Source organism: Erythrolamprus reginae, chromosome 1, assembly GCF_031021105.1.
Source record: "Erythrolamprus reginae isolate rEryReg1 chromosome 1, rEryReg1.hap1, whole genome shotgun sequence".
NCBI classification, from domain to species: Eukaryota; Metazoa; Chordata; class Lepidosauria; order Squamata; family Dipsadidae; genus Erythrolamprus; species Erythrolamprus reginae.
The window spans coordinates 251,405,456-251,423,597 of NC_091950.1; positions in this window are offsets into that span (position 1 = coordinate 251,405,456).

An 18,142-nucleotide genomic window follows, 5' to 3' on the forward strand; every position below is an offset into this window, starting at 1 on the left:
CTGCAAGTAAGCAGTCTTCCTTGGCCTTTCAGATTTTTAGGTTCTGGGTTTTTGATATTTTCTCTTTACGACTGATATACAAAATGTGTGTTGCCTTATGATTCTTACCTTGTTTGGCTGTAAATAGTATGGGCAGTGCCACTGAACTATATAACAATGGTTCTCATTTCGAAGCATAGAAGATAAAGAATATATCTTCTAGGCTCTACATGGCATCGGTCCGTCGACTAAACAATGTCATCTGGCGGGGCCTACGGGAAGAGCCTTCTCTGTGGTGGCCCCAGCCCTCTGGAATCAACTCCCCCCCAAGATTCTAACTGCTTCCACCCTCCTCGCCTTCCACAAGACCCTAAAGACCTATCTATGTCACCAGGCATGGGGCAATTAATGTATCCCCTTTTCTGACCATTAAGAGTTATGTGTGGCTGTGACTGTATTGTGTTGATTGTTTTTAATGATAGTGGGTTTTAGTCATAGTTTTTAATTATTCAATTTGTATTATATTATATTGTTCTTTTGCTGTTGTGAGCCGCCCCGAGTCTTCGGAGAGGGGCGGCACACAAGTCTAATAAATTATTATTATTGTTATTGTTGTTGTATTATTATTATTGTTGTTGTTGTTGCTGTTGTTTGTTGTTATTGTTGTTGTTGTTATTATTATTATTGTTGTTGTTATTATGTCACTACAACACAGCAAACAAGATCACTATGCTGGATTTCGTATTTCATCATCAGTCGGGCGCTTCCCAAGCACCTAGGACTGCGTGATGATTATTATTATTATTATTATTATTATTATTATTATTATTATTATTATTATTAATTAGATTTGTATGCCGCCCCTCTCCGGAGACTCTCTAGCCAGTTGGCTAAAAGGGACTGCTGGGCTTATTTCCTTTCTCCATTAAAACTGCATCCAGTTTGCCAGGGCTGGTCTAGTGTTCTGGAAGTCCTGAAAATAAAATGGAAGATTCATCAGAGAGAAACTATGGAAGGGTCCTACTAACCCTCAGTTGCAGGGGTGAAATGCTACTGGTTCTGACTGGTGCTTCTGAACCAATAACAAAAAATGTTACCAGTTCGGGTGATCGGTATTTCTGATGATCATCTGGGCCAGGGGTAGGCAAAGTTGGCTCTTCTATGATATGTGGACTTCAACTCCCAGAATTCTTGAGCTAGCATGATTCTGGGAAGAGCCAGGGCGGCGCAGCAGGTACTGCAGGCCACTGAAGCTGACTGTAGATCTGAAGGTCAGCAGTTCAAATCTCATGACCGGCTCAAGGTTGACTCAGCCTTCCATCCTTCCGAGGTGGGTCAAATGAGGACCCGGATTGTGGGGGCAATAGCCTAGCTCTGTTTTTAAAAAGTGCTATTGCTAACATGTTGTAAGCCGCCCTGAGTCTAAGGAGGAGGGCGGCATAAAAATGGAATAAATAAATAAATAAAATAAAATAAATTTCACAAGTCATAGAAGAGCCAATTTTGCCTACCCTGGATCTGGGCGATGATCAGCTGTGATGAGAGATTTATATTAGCTAGAATTGTTGGATTTCCTGCTTTCAAGCTAATCTAAATCACATAGCACAGCGGATACCCTCCCCTCACTGTTCTACTTACCTTTGCAGACTCTGAAGGCTTCAAAATGCTCTTTTTTTAGCACTGCGCAGGCACGCACTCAGTAGCAGACTCATAGCGCTAGTAGCAGACTTCAGAAGATTTCACCATTGCTCAGCTGTCTTTTATTTGAGAAAAAAACCTGGTATGATGATTGACTAAATCCCAACTTGTGTGATTTGAAGGGATTAAGCCTGCTGAAATAATGTTCCTTTGCTATGAGTTTGCCCCAGCTGTTTCATCATGCACTCTACAACTATATGCATTTCTCTATATTTGGCTATGAAAATATGTGTTCTTTTTGCCTAGCCTAGGGTTTTTTTGCCAGTTTGGCTGAAGTTTACCAACAAGTGATGGGCACTGATGATGTCTACTTATATATTAATTGGACTTTTATGCTGCCCATCTCTGAGGACTCGGGGCAGATTACAACATATGAAACAACAATATTACAATTAATCCAATTAATAACTAACAACCTAAAAACCCAAAGACCATAAAAACACTCATACCCATTCAGTCCACTAACTCGCATAACTTTCATTGGACAAGGGGCAGAAGTCTAATATTCCCAAGCTTGGCGACATAAATGTGTCTTGAGACTCTTATGGAAGGCAAGGAGGGTGGGGACAGTACAAATATCCGGGAGGAGCTAATTCCAGAGGGCCGGGGTCGCCACAGAGAAGGCTCTTCCCCTAGGCCCCGTCAAGCGACATTGTCTAGTTGACGTGGCCTGGAGAAGGCCCACTCTGTGGGACCTGACCAGTTGCTGAGACTCATGTGGCAGAAGGCGGTCCTGTAAATATTCTGGTCCAATGTTACCTAGTTTGGGTAATGAAACATTTGCAAGAAAGCTTCCAAGCTCAGAGAGCACCAAGGACCCCATATTTCAAGAACAAATATTCTCTTTTGTTGGCTTATCGTTATCAATCCTTTCAGAGCTAAGCAGCACTTGCAACATTTTGTAGCAGTGCCCACTTATCATGGATCAACTACATGGGTACAGATTTACTTTCTGAATATGTTGAATTTCTTTTTAAAACAAATAAAATTGAAACAAATCTCCAGCTGCTTATATAGACTTGCCATTCAGTATTCTTGTTCATTACTGGACAGAAGCCCTACTTATTTTAGAAAATTGTTTTACCAAGATCATTATATTGGCAACTTCTACCTAAAATATATTAGCTAGCAATTCTAGCAATTATTCTGTTGATAAAAGAATCTTCTGAAAAGTGTTGGGTTAATACAATAAGTTATTTTTGTACTTTGTATGGGTACTTGAAATATTCTCCACATTATGACAGAGGTCTATAACATTCAGTGCCTGCCTTCTTTCCTCTTTCCTCTTTTGTTCCTTAGTGAATAAATTGCCATGTACTTGAACAAATGAATGTATAATTTTATCCTTCCAAAAAGCTGGAACTACTGGATTCAAAAAAGGCAATCAATCAATCAATGTATGTATATGTATATGTATATGTATATGTATGTATGTATATATACATATATGTGTGTGTGTGTATGTCACATGTTTTGTTTTGTTTTGTTGAATTTGAAAATTAAGGGAGACTAGGATAGATCTATTTCGGCCTTATTTTGGCTTCATCATCTAGCCATACCCACTGGGACTTGAACCTGCAACCTTTGCCTTGTAAGGCAGAGAATTATCCTCTAGGCTACAGTATCCAATCCCTTCAGCTATATATAAATAATATATATATAAACTGGACTCACATATTATGCTACTAAGCCATGATTTGCTTAGCCACGGTTTATTCAATAAATCACAATTGTTGACTTTACATGACAAGCTAAATTTCAAGATTAATATTTAATAAACCAGACAAGACACTTTAGACTTAGCATGAAAGTCTTTTCCTGCAAAGGGTCACAAGACTCCAGTAATCAGCAAGAAAAAAAATGTAAATAAACAAAAAGATCATGAGGCCTTAAAATAAAGGTATCTCAGCAAGGAAGGTTTTCTTTAGAAAAGTCTGATTGATACATATCCATCAATGCCATTTTTAGGGGCAATAATGAATGGGGCTGTCATCTTGACACAGAGTGGAAGGAAGATGAGCTACGCAGCTGTACTTTAGAAGAGAATGGATATACCCAGTGACATAACTCTTTAATGAAGACAGTGGGTGGCATCTGACCTTTAATGATTCTTAATAAAGGCACAACAGAAACACAGGCAGGAGAGAAACTCCCACTTCTAGTACAGCTAATTCTGGAAACCAGATGGGTACATTCTGTAGTGTTTCTGGAACTGGATTTCTACATCTAACTTCGTTTTAAATGAATCCCTATTGCCATCTACTGGTCTTTATATAGTAAAAGCTTTATTTTATGAAATCTCTGCAGGTCGGACATAGCATGCAGAGATGGCTCTCATAGGCTCTGCAATGAAGAACTCTATCACAAAATTATAAAATCTTTGTACAATGAGATCTATCATTAGAAGACATGTAAAACCGCCATATTTTACAGAAGTAAAAAAAATTAAGGAAACAAATCAAAACTAAACAACCCAAGATGGAAGATGTAGTAAAAAAAAAGCAGCTCAGTGAAGACTTCAGTTGACAAATAACTAAGAAAATACATGGATTACATTTGACACATACAGAATATAGTTGTCGGCTATAAATAAATTAACTGCCTTGAAATGGTCCTGGGTTGGGCCTAGAGGCAAAAAGGAGCTGTGACGTTCCTTCAATATACCAGGGTGATCCGACATAAAAAACAAAAAATGTGTGTGTGTGTGTGTGTGTGTGTGTATATGTGTGTGTGTGTGTGCGCACACACACACACACACACACATATATGTGTGTGTGTGTGTGTATATATATATATATATATATGTCAAATGTTTTTTTAGCTGGAATTTTAAAATTAAGGGAGACTAGGATGGTCCCATTTCGGCCTTGTTCTGGCCTCATCAGCTAGCCACACCCTTCCTTACTGGGATTCAATCTGGTGGACTCTGCCTTGTAAGGCAGAGAATTAGCAGTTGAGCTATCAGACCTGATCCCTTCCAGCTCTGTACCAGGGAGGGGCTATATGTTTTTTTAATGTCGGATCACCCTGGTATATTGAAGGAAGGTCACAGCTCCTGTTCACAGTGCCTGTCCTGCATCCACTAAATATCAAGTGGAAGAATCTGGTACTTCTCATTAAGGTTCCCATGTTTAGATAATTTCTTCCCTCCAACTGCAGCAGCTACAGACACAGTCAACCACCATTGGTTAAAATCTAGCAATCCTATGGATAGTCTTTTGAGGAGGAAACAAAAGCCCTTTTGCAGTTAAAAAAAAATTGATCGTACATATTTCTGCTTATTACCACTGGCAAACCCCTCCCCCAAAATGTTTCTACTAAATCTATGTGTGTAATATACAGTACATACATGTATATTTATATATGTGTGTGTGTGTGTGTGCACGCGCGCACCCACGCACATATATATATACTGCTCAAAAAAATAAAGGGAACACTCAAATAACATCCTAGATCTGAATGAATAAAATATTCTCATTGAATAATTTGTTCTGTACAAAGTTGAATGTGTACAACAGCATGTGAAATTAATTGTCAATCAGTGTTACTTCCTAAGTGGACACTTTGATTTCACAGCAGTTTGATTTACTTGGAGTTATATTGTGTTGTTTTTCCCTTTATTTTTTTGAGCAGTGTATAAACAGCAGTGCTCTGAAAGTTTTTACTTTTTCCTCCTGTGTCCACATAATCTTTGGAAACCAGGAAGAAAGGAATGCCTACATTTGTGAGGAAGCTCAATAATGGGACTTCTAAATAATGGTAGCCATACATGCAATTCTTCCACAGTTCCCTCGATACCAGCATGCTGGAAGCCCATGAAATGCTTAGTCACCGCTTTACTGCTCAGGGGGGGGGGGTTTGGGGGGGAAGAAGCAGAGTTCTACATTAAAGCATTTCTAGGATTACAGAGGTTTCTACATATGGTAAAGCTTAATGAGGATCCTACTGTATTAATGCCCGAAAGAAACAGTAGAAGTATTTCAAACCGAGTTTACACATAATAAGGCTTTAGAAGGCATAGACAAGTATGAGCCAGGCATCTTGGAACTATAATTAGAACATAACTCTGACAGAGATGCAAGGGACAAGCTAGTATGTGGTATCAGTGATGAAAAATTCATGACTAGAGCCTGAACCACAGAATCCATATTTTGACTTTGCTACAAAGCTTCTCCAGGAGTCAGTATGGAATCAGTAAGTAAAAATACACCACCATTATCCGCTTGCAAAAATGAAAAAAAAATGAAGGAGTTATTAATAAAGTTGTGATTTTGTTGGCATTCTGACAAATCTAACCATCATTACCGTGTTTCCCCGATAGTAAGACCCCCCCCCCCGATTGTAAGACATATGGGGGGTTTCAGGGGGGTCAGCTAATATAAGCCATACCCCGAAAGTAAGACATATGTCTTACTTTCGGGGAAACACGGTACTAAAAGCGAGGGAGGCGTCCGCTACTCCCGCCGCCACCTTTGCTCTCCCCGCTGCGCCTGGGGCTGCCTGCCTGCCTGCTGCCGTAGCCGGGCTGGGCGCACGGCATCCTCGGTGTTGGGCAGCAGCGGGAGGAGCTGCAGCCTCCGGAGCCGGCCAGCTGGGCGCCCCCAGGACGCGCATCGCGGACCGGCCCCACCGCGGCGCAGGAGGGATGGAGGCCGGGCCCGACGGGCAGCCGCGCCTGCCGCGCAACGCCGCCTAACGCCGCCCGCCCGGAGGAGAAGAGGCCTCGCCCGGGCCGAAGCCCGAAGACGGGCCGGCCCCGGTGCCTGGGACAATATAATACATACCCCCAAAGTAAGACACAGTGGGGCTTTTGGGGGTAAAAAGATAGTAAGACACTGCCTTACTATCGGGGAAACACGGTAGTAAAATTATGGAATGTGCCGAACTAACAAAATTAACAATGGAAATTCAGAACAAAAATGATTCAGAGTTCTAGAAGGCCTGGGAGAAATGGTTCAGATGGCTATCCAACTCTAAAGATGACAAAGCGAAAAATAACCAAAATTGTTTAATATGAACCAAAATAAAGATATGTATAACCAAAAATCGGATCAAAAATAACTCAATCCCTGTCTGAGTTCAATCCATTTGATAACTATTAGAAATCTACTAATATTACAATCTATGATTAAATTCTACTAACAAAAACAATAAATATAATCCATCTAAGTCACCACAACCCAAATGCCTGCTTGCTTGCAGGTACTACCTCTCATCTTGCTATCTCTCTCTTCTTTCTCTTTTCTCTCTTTTTTTTTCTCTCCCTTTTCTCCCCTTCTATCCTTTCTCTTCCCACATTACTGTTGGATTATCAAATATTACATCTATAAGATACTTAATTAAGAACTCTGAATACGAAATATTTACATATGGACAAATACCCGAAATGTATATACAATAATATATATAAGCTGTGATATAACAATATTGTTTATCCCACTCCCCTCCCACTTTTCTTTTCTGTATTCCCATCCCCCTTTCCCCCTGTTTTATTCCTTTTTGTATAAATTAATAAAGTATATATCTTTTAATAAAGTTGTGAAATTTGCACCATGGATAGCCTAGGTAGTATTTATATTAAAAGCGTATGTTCCTTGGTGCACATATGGTGATTTCAAATGTTTTAAAATCCGATCTTCCAGCTAAGCAATCACCTGCTTCCTAAAGTGGAGTTCTTTTGCAGTATTAATGTGCTACATAAGTCTTCGAATTAGGGCAAATGAGAAGCAAGGCAGTTGATTTCATGAACTTCAACTGCTCAGTTATAAATCTTTCAACAGATGCAAGACAAAAATCTGAGCAGGCTAGTAGAATCCAAGAGGTGGAATAACCCATAAAGATCATTTAGTCCAACTCTTTGGCCTAAGGGTAGAGGTTTCACATGAGTGTCACTGGCAGGTAAGAATCCAGCCTCTGATTAAAAATGTTAGTGAAACAGAATTCATTCTGTTGTACTAGAGCCTCTTTCACCGATAGCTCCCAATCAGGAAGCTGCTTGACTTTCCTTCTGTAGTTTTGATATCATTGTACCTTGTGGGGCAACAGAGATGGGCAATAGAGATTACATCTACTACTCTTATACAATAATGTTCCAGATATTTAAATATTGCTGTTGTATTTCTACTTGGTTGTCTTTTCAGGAGACCAAGCATCCGTCATATTTTCCTTGGTTTCCAGGTTCCTCCTTGATTGCAGTCCTCTGTACTTGCTCCAATTTGTCACTGCCCTTTTGGTGCCAGGAATGGGACATACTCAGGGGTGGGCTACTGCCCGGACGGGGGGGGGGGGACACAGGTAGTGGAGTAGCGAAAATGGAGCTCCATCCCAGAACACCCAATTTGCATTAAAAGATGAAAGAAAATGCAGGGAATCCTGCATAAGCCACATCCACAGGGTGGTAGTAAAATTTTTGGTAGCCCTTCACTGAACATACTATTTCAAAGGGGTATGACCAAGGCAGAGGCAAATGGAACAATTGCTTCATGTGATCTGGATTCCCTGTTCCTGTTAACATGGATACAAGGTGGCATTTGCTTTTTAATCACTTGTTTCACATTGCTGGCTCATGTTTAACCTGTGCTTTAAAGAGACAACCAGGTGATCTATTGCCAAACCAAGTCTCCCCCAAGTTTAATATCTTTTGCCGTGCATTTTCCCCACCCAAATTTGGGTGAGATACCCAAACACCTCACCCAGGGCTCAATTCTTTCTCAATATTTCCACTTCCTTCTTAAGCATTAGTCACCCCTCTAAACTTTATAGTGTCCCTCATCCAACTCCTTGATAAAAATGTTGAAGAGCCAGGATCCAGGGAGCTCTCAGGCAATCAGTTTTGATACTTTCCTCCATTTTGAAATGGTGCAAAAAAGGGCAACAAGAATGATCAAGGGAATGGAGCATCTCCCTTATGAAACCAGGTTGCAACGCCTTGATCTCTTCAGCCTTGAAAGACAGTGTTTAAGGGGTGACTTGATCAAAGTGTATAAAATCATGCATGGGATAGAAAAGGTGGATAGAGAAAAATTCTTTTCTCTATCACACAATATTAGGACAAGGGGGCACTCCCTAAAGCTCATAGGTAAGAAAGTGAGGACAAATCAAGGGAAATAGTTCTTCACCCAAAGGATTTATGGAATTCACTTCCAGAAGAGGTCATGACAGTTGTCAGCCTGGGTAGCTTCAAGGCAGGATAAGACAGATTCATGGATGCCTAGTGTATCAGTGGTCATTGAAAGCAATGTCCATGTGCCGCCTCTATGTTGGTTGAGGCAGGCAGGATTCCCTTGAGTACCATTTGTTGGTGGTCAAAGGAAAGGGAGGGTCTTGCCTTCTCTTTCTGCTCAAGATCCCCATGGACAATTGGTGGGCCACTGTGTGAGACACAGAATGCTAGACTCGATGGGCTTTGGCCTGATTCAGCATGGCTCTTCTTATATTCTTATGAGCCATTAAGGCTAGGCTTTCAAACTCCCTGAACTGTTATAAGTCAAGGACTAAGGCATTCTGAGAAAAGATTGAATGCTTCCAAGCATTTCGGTTACCGCATCCATCTGCAGAACATTGAGCTGGTCCTTATTTTTCCACTTTTTAAAAAAGTAATTCCAATGGTGTTGCTTCATGGGGTTGACCTAGGGTAGCCCAGTGGTTAGAATGCAGTACTGCAGACTACTTCTGCTGGCTGCCAGCAGGTGGCAGTTCGTCTCTCACCAGTCGATTCAGCCTCCCATCCTTCTGAGGTCAGTAAAATGAGGGCCCAGATTGTTGGGGACATTAAGCTGACTCTGTAAACCGCTTAGAGAAGGTTGCACTATGAAGAGCTGTATAAGTCAATTCTCATAACCTAACTGTGTTAGACCTCTGTTGCAGTAAGCAGGTCCATAGCTACTAGTTGCAACTGTTCAAACTATTACAGTGGAACCTCAACATACGAGCAGCTCTACGTACGAGCTACTCGAGATAAGAGCTTGGAAGGGAGCGACATTTTTGTTCGCCTCCCGAGCTCACATCCGGGATACGAGCTGAGAGGAGCCGCGCCCCCCTGACGCTTTCGGCAGCTTCCGAAGACGCTGGAAGGAAGGCAAGCCAGCGCCTGGCTCCTCTCGGCTCGTATCCCGGCACTTGGTAAGCGGAGAGGCGTTCGCCTCCCCTGCCGCCCCACTCTGGAGGTCCTTGGCTTCTGCTTGGAGGTGGGGGGATCCGAACGGTGGCAGGGGGACTGTCCGCCGGCAAAGCCTTTTGTTTTTTTTAATTCCGAGGGGCCTAGCAGGGAGATCGGGAGCGCGCGCAACCGCCCGTGCGCCCCCGACATTTCCAGCACCCCCCCGAACCCCCAACCCGGGCTCGGGGGTTGCTAGAAAGCTCCCCCAGGCCAGCTGCGATCTTTTCAAACATGCGCATCGCCTCTCCGCTGACTCCTAAAGCCGGGAAGTTCGCCAGGAGTCAGCGGAGAGGCGGTGCGCCTGTTTGAAAAGATCGCAGCCCGCCTGGGGGAGCTTTCTAGCAACCCCCGAGCCCCCAACCCGGCTGCGATCTTTTAAAACCTCCGGAGGATCCCCATCCCGGGCGGAGCAGCCTGAGAGAGCCGCAACACACCGACACACGCGCGGCTCTCTCTCCATTCTTCTCTTTCCCCGGATCGCTTGCTTCCCCGGCCAGCAAGCCGGCTGCCTGGGAAAGCAAGCGATCCGGGGAAAGAGAAGAATGGAGAGAGAGCCGCGCGTGTGTCGCGGCTCTCTCAGGCTGCTCCGCCCGGGATGGGGATCCTCCGGAGGGGCGCACGGGAAGGGCTTAAGCCGCCGCCTTTTCCCTTCCCCTTCGGAGCCCGAGAGGGGGAAAGAGAAGAATGGAGAGAGAGACGCGACACACCGACACACGTGCGGCTCTCTCTCCATTCTTCTCTTTCCCCCTCTCGGGCTCCGAAGGGGAAGGGAAAAGGCGGCGACTTCTCTTTCCCCCTCTCGGGCTCCGAAGGGGAAGGGAAAAGGCGGCGGCTTCTCTTTTCACCTCTCGGGCTCCGAAGGGGAAGGGAAAAGGCGGCGGCTTAAGCCCTTCCCGTGCGCCCCTCCGGAGGATCCCCATCCCGGGCGGAGCAGCCTGAGAGAGCCGCGACACACGCGTGGCTCTCTCTCCATTCTTCTCTTTCCCGCTAAATCCTGTGGCAGCAAACATGCTTTGGGGGTTTGGCTGGGGGGGAGAGAGTTAGGAAGGTCCTTCTTCTTCTCCCCCCCAGCCAAACCCCCAAAGCATATTTGCTGCCACAGGATCTAGCGGCGAAGGGACGTGAAGGAATGGAAAGCTGAAACAGCCCCGTTTCAGCTTTCCATCCATCCACGTCACTTCGCCGCTAAATCCTGTGGCAGCAAACATGCTTTGGGGGTTTGGCTGGGGGGGAGAAGAAGTAGGACCTTCCTAACTCTCTCCCCCCCAGCCAAACCCCCAAAGCATGTTTGCTGCCACAGGATTTAGCGGCGAAGTGACGTGGATGGATGGAAAGCTGAAACGGGGCTGTTTCAGCTTTCCATTCCTTCACGTCCCTTCGCCGCTAGATCCTGTGGCAGCAAACATGCTTTGGGGGTTTGGCTGGGGGGGAGAAGAAGTAGGACCTTCCTAACTCTCTCCCCCCCAGCCAAACCCCCAAAGCATGTTTGCTGCCACAGGATTTACTGGCGAAGTGACGTGGATGGACGGAAAGCTGAAACGGGGCTGTTTCAGCTTTCCATTCCTTCACGTCCCTTCGCCGCTAGATCCTGTGGCAGCAAACATGCTTTGGGGGTTTGGCTGGGGGTGAGAAGAAGTAGGACCTTCCTAACTCTCTCCCCCACAGCCAAACCCCCAAAGCATGTTTGCTGCCACAGGATTTAGCGGCGAAGTGACGTGGATGGATGGAAAGCTGAAACGGGGCTGTTTCAGCTTTCCATTCCTTCACGTCCCTTCGCCGCTAGATCCTGTGGCAGCAAACATGCTTTGGGGGTTTGGCTGGGGGGGAGAAGAAGTAGGACCTTCCTAACTCTCTCCCCCCCAGCCAAACCCCCAAAGCATGTTTTCTGCCACAGGATTTAGCGGCGAAGTGACGTGGATGGATGGAAAGCTGAAACGGGGCTGTTTCAGCTTTCCATTCCTTCACGTCCCTTCGCCGCTAGATCCTGTGGCAGCAAACATGCTTTGGGGGTTTGGCTGGGGGGGAGAAGAAGTAGGACCTTCCTAACTCTCTCTTCCCCAGCCAAACCCCCAAAGCATGTTTGCTGCCACAGGATTTAGCGGCGAAGTGACGTGGATGGATGGAAAGCTGAAACTGGGCTGTTTCAGCTTTCCATTCCTTCACGTCCCTTCGCCGCTAGATCCTGTGGCAGCAAACATGCTTTGGGGGTTTGGCTGGGGGGGAGAAGAAGTAGGACCTTCCTAACTCTCTCCCCCCCAGCCAAACCCCCAAAGCATGTTTGCTGCCACAGGATTTAGCGGCGAAGTGACGTGGATGGATGGAAAGCTGAAACGGGGCTGTTTCAGCTTTCCATTCCTTCACGTCCCTTCGCCGCTAGATCCTGTGGCAGCAAACATGCTTTGGGGGTTTGGCTGGGGGGGAGAAGAAGTAGGACCTTCCTAACTCTCTCCCCCCCAGCCAAACCCCCAAAGCATGTTTGCTGCCACAGGATTTAGCGGGAAAGAGAAGAATGGAGAGAGAGCCGCGCGTGTGTCGCGGCTCTCTCAGGCTGCTCCGCCCGGGATGGGGATCCTCCAGAGGGGCGCACGGGAAGGGCTTAAGCCGTCGCCTTTTCCCTTCCCCTTTGGAGCCCGAGAGGTGAAAAGAGAAGCCGCCGCCTTTTCCCTTCCCCTTCGGAGCCCGAGAGGGGGAAAGAGAAGCCGCCGCCTTTTCCCTTCCCCTTCGGAGCCCGAGAGGGGGAAAGAGAAGAATGGAGAGAGAGCCGCGCGTGTGTCGGTGTGTCGCGGCTCTCTCTCCATTCTTCTCTTTCCCCCTCTCGGGCTCCGAAGGGGAAGGGAAAAGGCGGCGGCTTAAGCCCTTCCCTGTGCTTCGGAAGCCGCTGACGCGCCCCTCTGACGGTGTTCGGCGGCTTCCGAAGCACAGGGAAGGGCATTGAAAAGGCGCGAAAAGGTCCAGGAGGGGGAGAGAAAGAGAAAGAGAGAGGGGGGGGAGAGAGAGAGGGATAGAAAGAGAGAGAGAGTGAGAGATGCTCAGTGAGCCTTTCTTTGAAGTTGCCTTTCTTTCTTTCTTTCTTTCTCTTTTTCTTTCTCTCTTTTACCTTCCCTTCCTCTTTCTTCTTTTCTTTCTCCTTCCCACCTTCTACCCTCCCTCCCTTCACTCATTCCTCTCTTACTCTCCCCTTTCATAAGTTTCCTTGCTTCCTTCCTCTGTTCCTGTCCCTTCCACCTTTCTTTCTTTCTTTCTTTCTTTCTTTCTTGCTTTCTTGCTTTCTTTCTTGCTCTTTTTCTTTCTCTCTTTTACCTTCCCTTCCTCTATTTCTTCTTTTCTTTCTCCTTCCCACCTTCTTCCCTCCCTCCCTCCCTTCACTCATTCCTCTCTTACTCTCCCCTTTCATAAGTTTCCTTCCTTCCTTCCTCTGTTCCTGTCCCTTCCCCCTTTCTTTCTTTCTTTCTTTCTTTCTTTCTTTCTTTCTTTCTTTCTTTCTTTCTTTCTTGCTCTTTTTCTTTCTCTCTTTTACCTTCCCTTCCTCTATTTCTTCTTTTCTTTCTCCTTCCCACCTTCTTCCCTCCCTCCCTCCCTTCACTCATTCCTCTCTTACTCTCCCCTTTCATAAGTTTCCTTCCTTCCTTCCTCTGTTCCTGTCCCTTCCCTCTTTCCTTCCTTCCTTCCCACCCTCCGTCCATTCATTCACCCATTCCTCTCTTGATCGCTTAAAGCCGGTCCCTGCTGCAAAAAGGGTTGGGGACCTCTGTCCTACAGGATTGGGTGGCAGAGAAGTTGAACATATGTAAATTTAAAAGTTTAAGAAAGTTTACAAGTTAAGTGAAAGAAACTTCATTATTCATTTATATGTACATGTACATTTCTTCATTAAAAACATGTATTTTTGCATAATTTAGACTAACTTTGTGAGTTTTTTGAGGGCTGGAACCAATTAAAATTATTTACATTAATTCCTATGGGGAAAAGTCGTTCGAGATAAGAGCTGCTCGACTTAAGAGCCCAGGTCCGGAACGAATTAAACTCTTATCTCGAGGTACCACTGTAAATGGTAACATTTAATAAAATTCTTGTAAAGAGAGTAACAAGTTACAAGAGTAACTTGTAATTAAAGAAGATTTTGAATGCTTTTGCACCAATATTGACATATAAAGTAGGGGTCTGAGTTTTATACCTATAATAGTGAAATAAAGCCAATTATGATACCAGTAGTTAATAAAATAATCTCACCCATAAGATGCTAAAGCAATTATTGCAGGGGGGGTTTTAAAGCCTCATTATGGACACTCCTTGGTTGAAAGTAGCTCTTACAGCACAGACATATGAAGATGCAAGTATTTATTACATGCTCAAAATAACTGCTGCAAAAACCAGTTGGTTTTAAGATTCTTTTTGTTTTAATGAGGTGGGAAGACTGTTGGCTTGGAAAATATAGTATTATTTGTGTTGTATATCTTGCCACTTCTGCTACATGATTATTTATGTTTAGACTGGAAAGAATTAACTGATATATTTAGAGTGTAAAATTGCATAAAAATGTGCAGGCTAGACATAACACTGGACTCACGCTGGCATGTTATGCGCTGACAACTTTGGTTCTGCTTTTGAATAAACTGAAAGTAATTCCTATACAGATGGTCTGCACAGCTAGGCTTTTGAATGTTTTGGGGGGCAACTCTATAACTTCAACCAAGCAAACCAAAATAATTTACCATGTTGGCTGTGACCAGGATAATTTTTGACATAGGCCACTGTGCCTCCCAATTTTTGGGGTGCAGTTCCTTTATTCCTCCAAAATCTGCTAGCCGTTTTATTTATTTTTAAAAATTCTATACTACTTCTAGTTTTTCTTTAAAAATGCAAAACAGTTTACTATTAACTAAGCAGGTAAAAATCAATGGTAACATTTTAATATGACCCAGGAGGATGTCAGCACAAATACAAAGACTTACCTCTATAGACCAAGGGTGTAAAATTCTATTTCACTGAGGGCCGCACAAGGGTTTTGTTTGACCTCAGGAGCTGGGGTGGACACAGCCAGAGTGGACATGGCCAGCTCGACATCACTCATGTCGGGGGCACCTGTTGGCCTGGGCGGGGCTGGCAGAATCCACTGCCTCCAGCGGAGGAAGACAAGGCCAGGAAGACTGCCAAACCCTTGCTTTCCAGAAGAGCCTCCCTGTCCCTCTCAGGCCATCCAGAGGACCCCGGACAGCAGCGCAGGCTGTCCAGAGCCCTAAGCAGCAGAGGGCAAGTGCCCAGACTGGCCCTCAAGCTCCCAGGGTACTAGGACCCCAAAGTCCCAAGCTCTGTTTTCAGCTACAACAGCTTCCTGCAGCAGTCTGCCCGTGAAAATGGAGCTCGGGAAGGTGGTGCACAGCCTTCTCGAGGATAGTCCCCAAGCTCTTTTCACTGGCAGACAGCTGCAGGAGGCCATAGCGCAGCCCTCCCGTGCTCTGTTTTGGCTGTTAAGGGCACTGCGAGCCAGTCTTTCAATGTTTCAAGGGCAACCCCACAGGGCAGATCTAAGTACCCGGATCTGGCCCCCTGGGCCTTGAGTTTGACACCCCTGCTGTAGACAACGTCTATAATAGTCTCTGAACGGAGAGGAGGACCACTGTCATCAAGATGGAATATAGAGCAATAGATACACTTTTAAAAGACTTGAAGGACCACATTGGGAACATTCATTCATTCGATTTTTATGCCGCCCTTCTCCTTAGACTCAGGGCGGCTTACAATATGTTAACAATAGCACTTTTTAACAGAGCCAGCATATTCCCCCCACAATCCGGGTCCTCATTTTACCCACCTCGGAAGGATGGAAGGCTGAGTCAACCTTGAGCCGGTGCTGAGATTTGAACCGCTGACCTGCAGATCTACAGTCAGCTTTAGTGGCCTGCAGTACAGCACTCTACCTGTTGCACCACCCCGTCTGGAGATCCTCTTGGAGAAAATCTATTTTTATGATCTCTAAGAGTTTATCTTATTATTATTCTTTCTTTCTTATTTTTTATGACAAACATATCTAATACTCCTTCCTTCTCCTTATTTTCCCCACAACCCAGTTTGGTGAGTTGGCCTGAGAATGGCTTGCTTCTTTGTCTAAGGCAGGACTAGAACATGCAGTCGACCTTAACCAGTAGACCAAACTGGCTTTTTATTCCACTTATTATGTTTATTATTATAACATATAATTACTATTACATGATAAAATGTATTAAATATTTAAATTATATCACATTATAAAATTATTATAAATATATTAACAATGTAAAATATATAATCAATGTCATCTGTTCATAAGATGAGAGCACAGCTGTCAATTTCTTTAGCTGATATTGGCTTTCATGCAAACCAAGTTCTTCTGAAAAATTGAGGAGTGTGATGGTGACCCAATGGCACGCATGTCACAGGTGGCACGCACATCCCTCTCTGCGGGCATGCGAGCCGTTGCCCCAGCTCAGTTCCAGCAGGCATGTGCATGCACTTCCCGCTGGCCAGCTGGTTTCCAGGTCTGCTGCGCATGCATGGGAAGTAGGATGCATGTGGGAGATGTGCACGCATGCATGGGGCGGGGTACATGAGCAGGGGTCATGCACATATGCACGGGGCGTGGGGTCACATTTGCATTGCATTATGGGTGTGTGCATGCATACACTTTCAACTCTTGGGGCCGAAATGGTTAGACATCACTGATCTAGGATGTTGTAATGTATTGACATACCGTGTTTCCCCGAAAATAAGACAGTGTCTTATATTAATTTTTGCTCCAAAAGTTGTGCTACGTCTTATTTTCGGGGGGGGGGGGGGCTGTCTTATATTTCTCAAATAAGACAAATTCACAGGCAGAAAAGCTGATACCCCCAAAGAAAGTGTACCGTACGGTACACTGATTACGGTACGGTACCTGTCAGAATAGCACCCACACTCACAAACGACGGCACTTATATGGTACAACAGTATGCTCCTGCTATTGCAGCTTCCGGCCACCAGAGAAACTACAGTCTACGCACTGTAGTGGAGACTGTAATGGTGGTGAGACAGCAGCAGACTGTGTCTGCTGTACTGGACAGTACAAAGCGATGGAAGGGGCCAGCAGGGGACACCACATTATTACGGTACCGCTATGAACAGCTTTGAATGGTACCGTATGTTTTTCCACCGTACCGTATGTAAACTTGACTATGCCTTATTTTTGGGGGGTGCCTTATATTAGCAAATTCTGCAAAAACTCTGAAATGCTTTACTTTCGGGGTACGTCTTATTTTTGGGGAAACAGGGTAGTACACGTGCGGCTCCAAGCAACTGAGAGATGGAAATTTTGTATAATAATAATAATAATAATAATAATAATAATAATAATAATAATAACAACAACAACAACAACAATAACAACAACAATAACAATAATAAAAATAATTACCATTAATTATTAATCAATACTACTAATAGTTGCTTATTATACTCATGTCACATAATCATAAGGAACCAGAATTTTTAAAATGCATCACAGGCTAGCACTTGGTAAAACAGCAATGAAGACTTTTGAAAAAATCTTCAGGCATCATGACGTGTTTACACAAAGATCAGAATTGTGCATACTCATTTTCCTTGGAAGTGAAAATTAGACTTTGAAGAAGCAGGACAACAAATATTATTGCCTTAAACTTTGTTGTTGGAAATGATGAAAAGGTGGATGGATTTCATTACAGCATCAACAGTTACATTATTGGAAGCCCTGAAGGGCGAGATCATCCTGGAGAAGGTACAGGTAGTCCTCAACTTACAACCATTATTGAGCCCAAAATTTCTATTGCTTAAGTGAGATTTTGAAATTAAATGAATTTTGACCCATTTTATGCCTTTTCTTACCACAGTTGTTAAGTTAGCAATACGATTACATGAACATGACTTTTCCATTGACTTTGCTTGTCAGAAGATTGCAAAAGGGATTACATGACCCCAGTTGATCCTGCAACTGTCATAAATGTGAGTCAGTTGCCAAGTGTTTGAATTTTGATCACGTGGCCATGGTCATTAAGTATGAACAACTGTCATAAGTCACTTTTTTCACTACCGTTATCATTTAGAACAGTCACTACATGAAGTCAAGTACTACCTGTGTACATAAGTTACAGGTAGAAACTCACGGCATCATGTTGCCGTCATGTGAGATTTTGCAATTTTCCCCTTCATGAAGCTGGGGTAGGCGTTGTCTGCACATGACACATTTGGCCCAAAGGCCACCAGTTTGACATCTTATAAGTGGTAGCACACAAACTATCAATCAGTTAATGACTGACA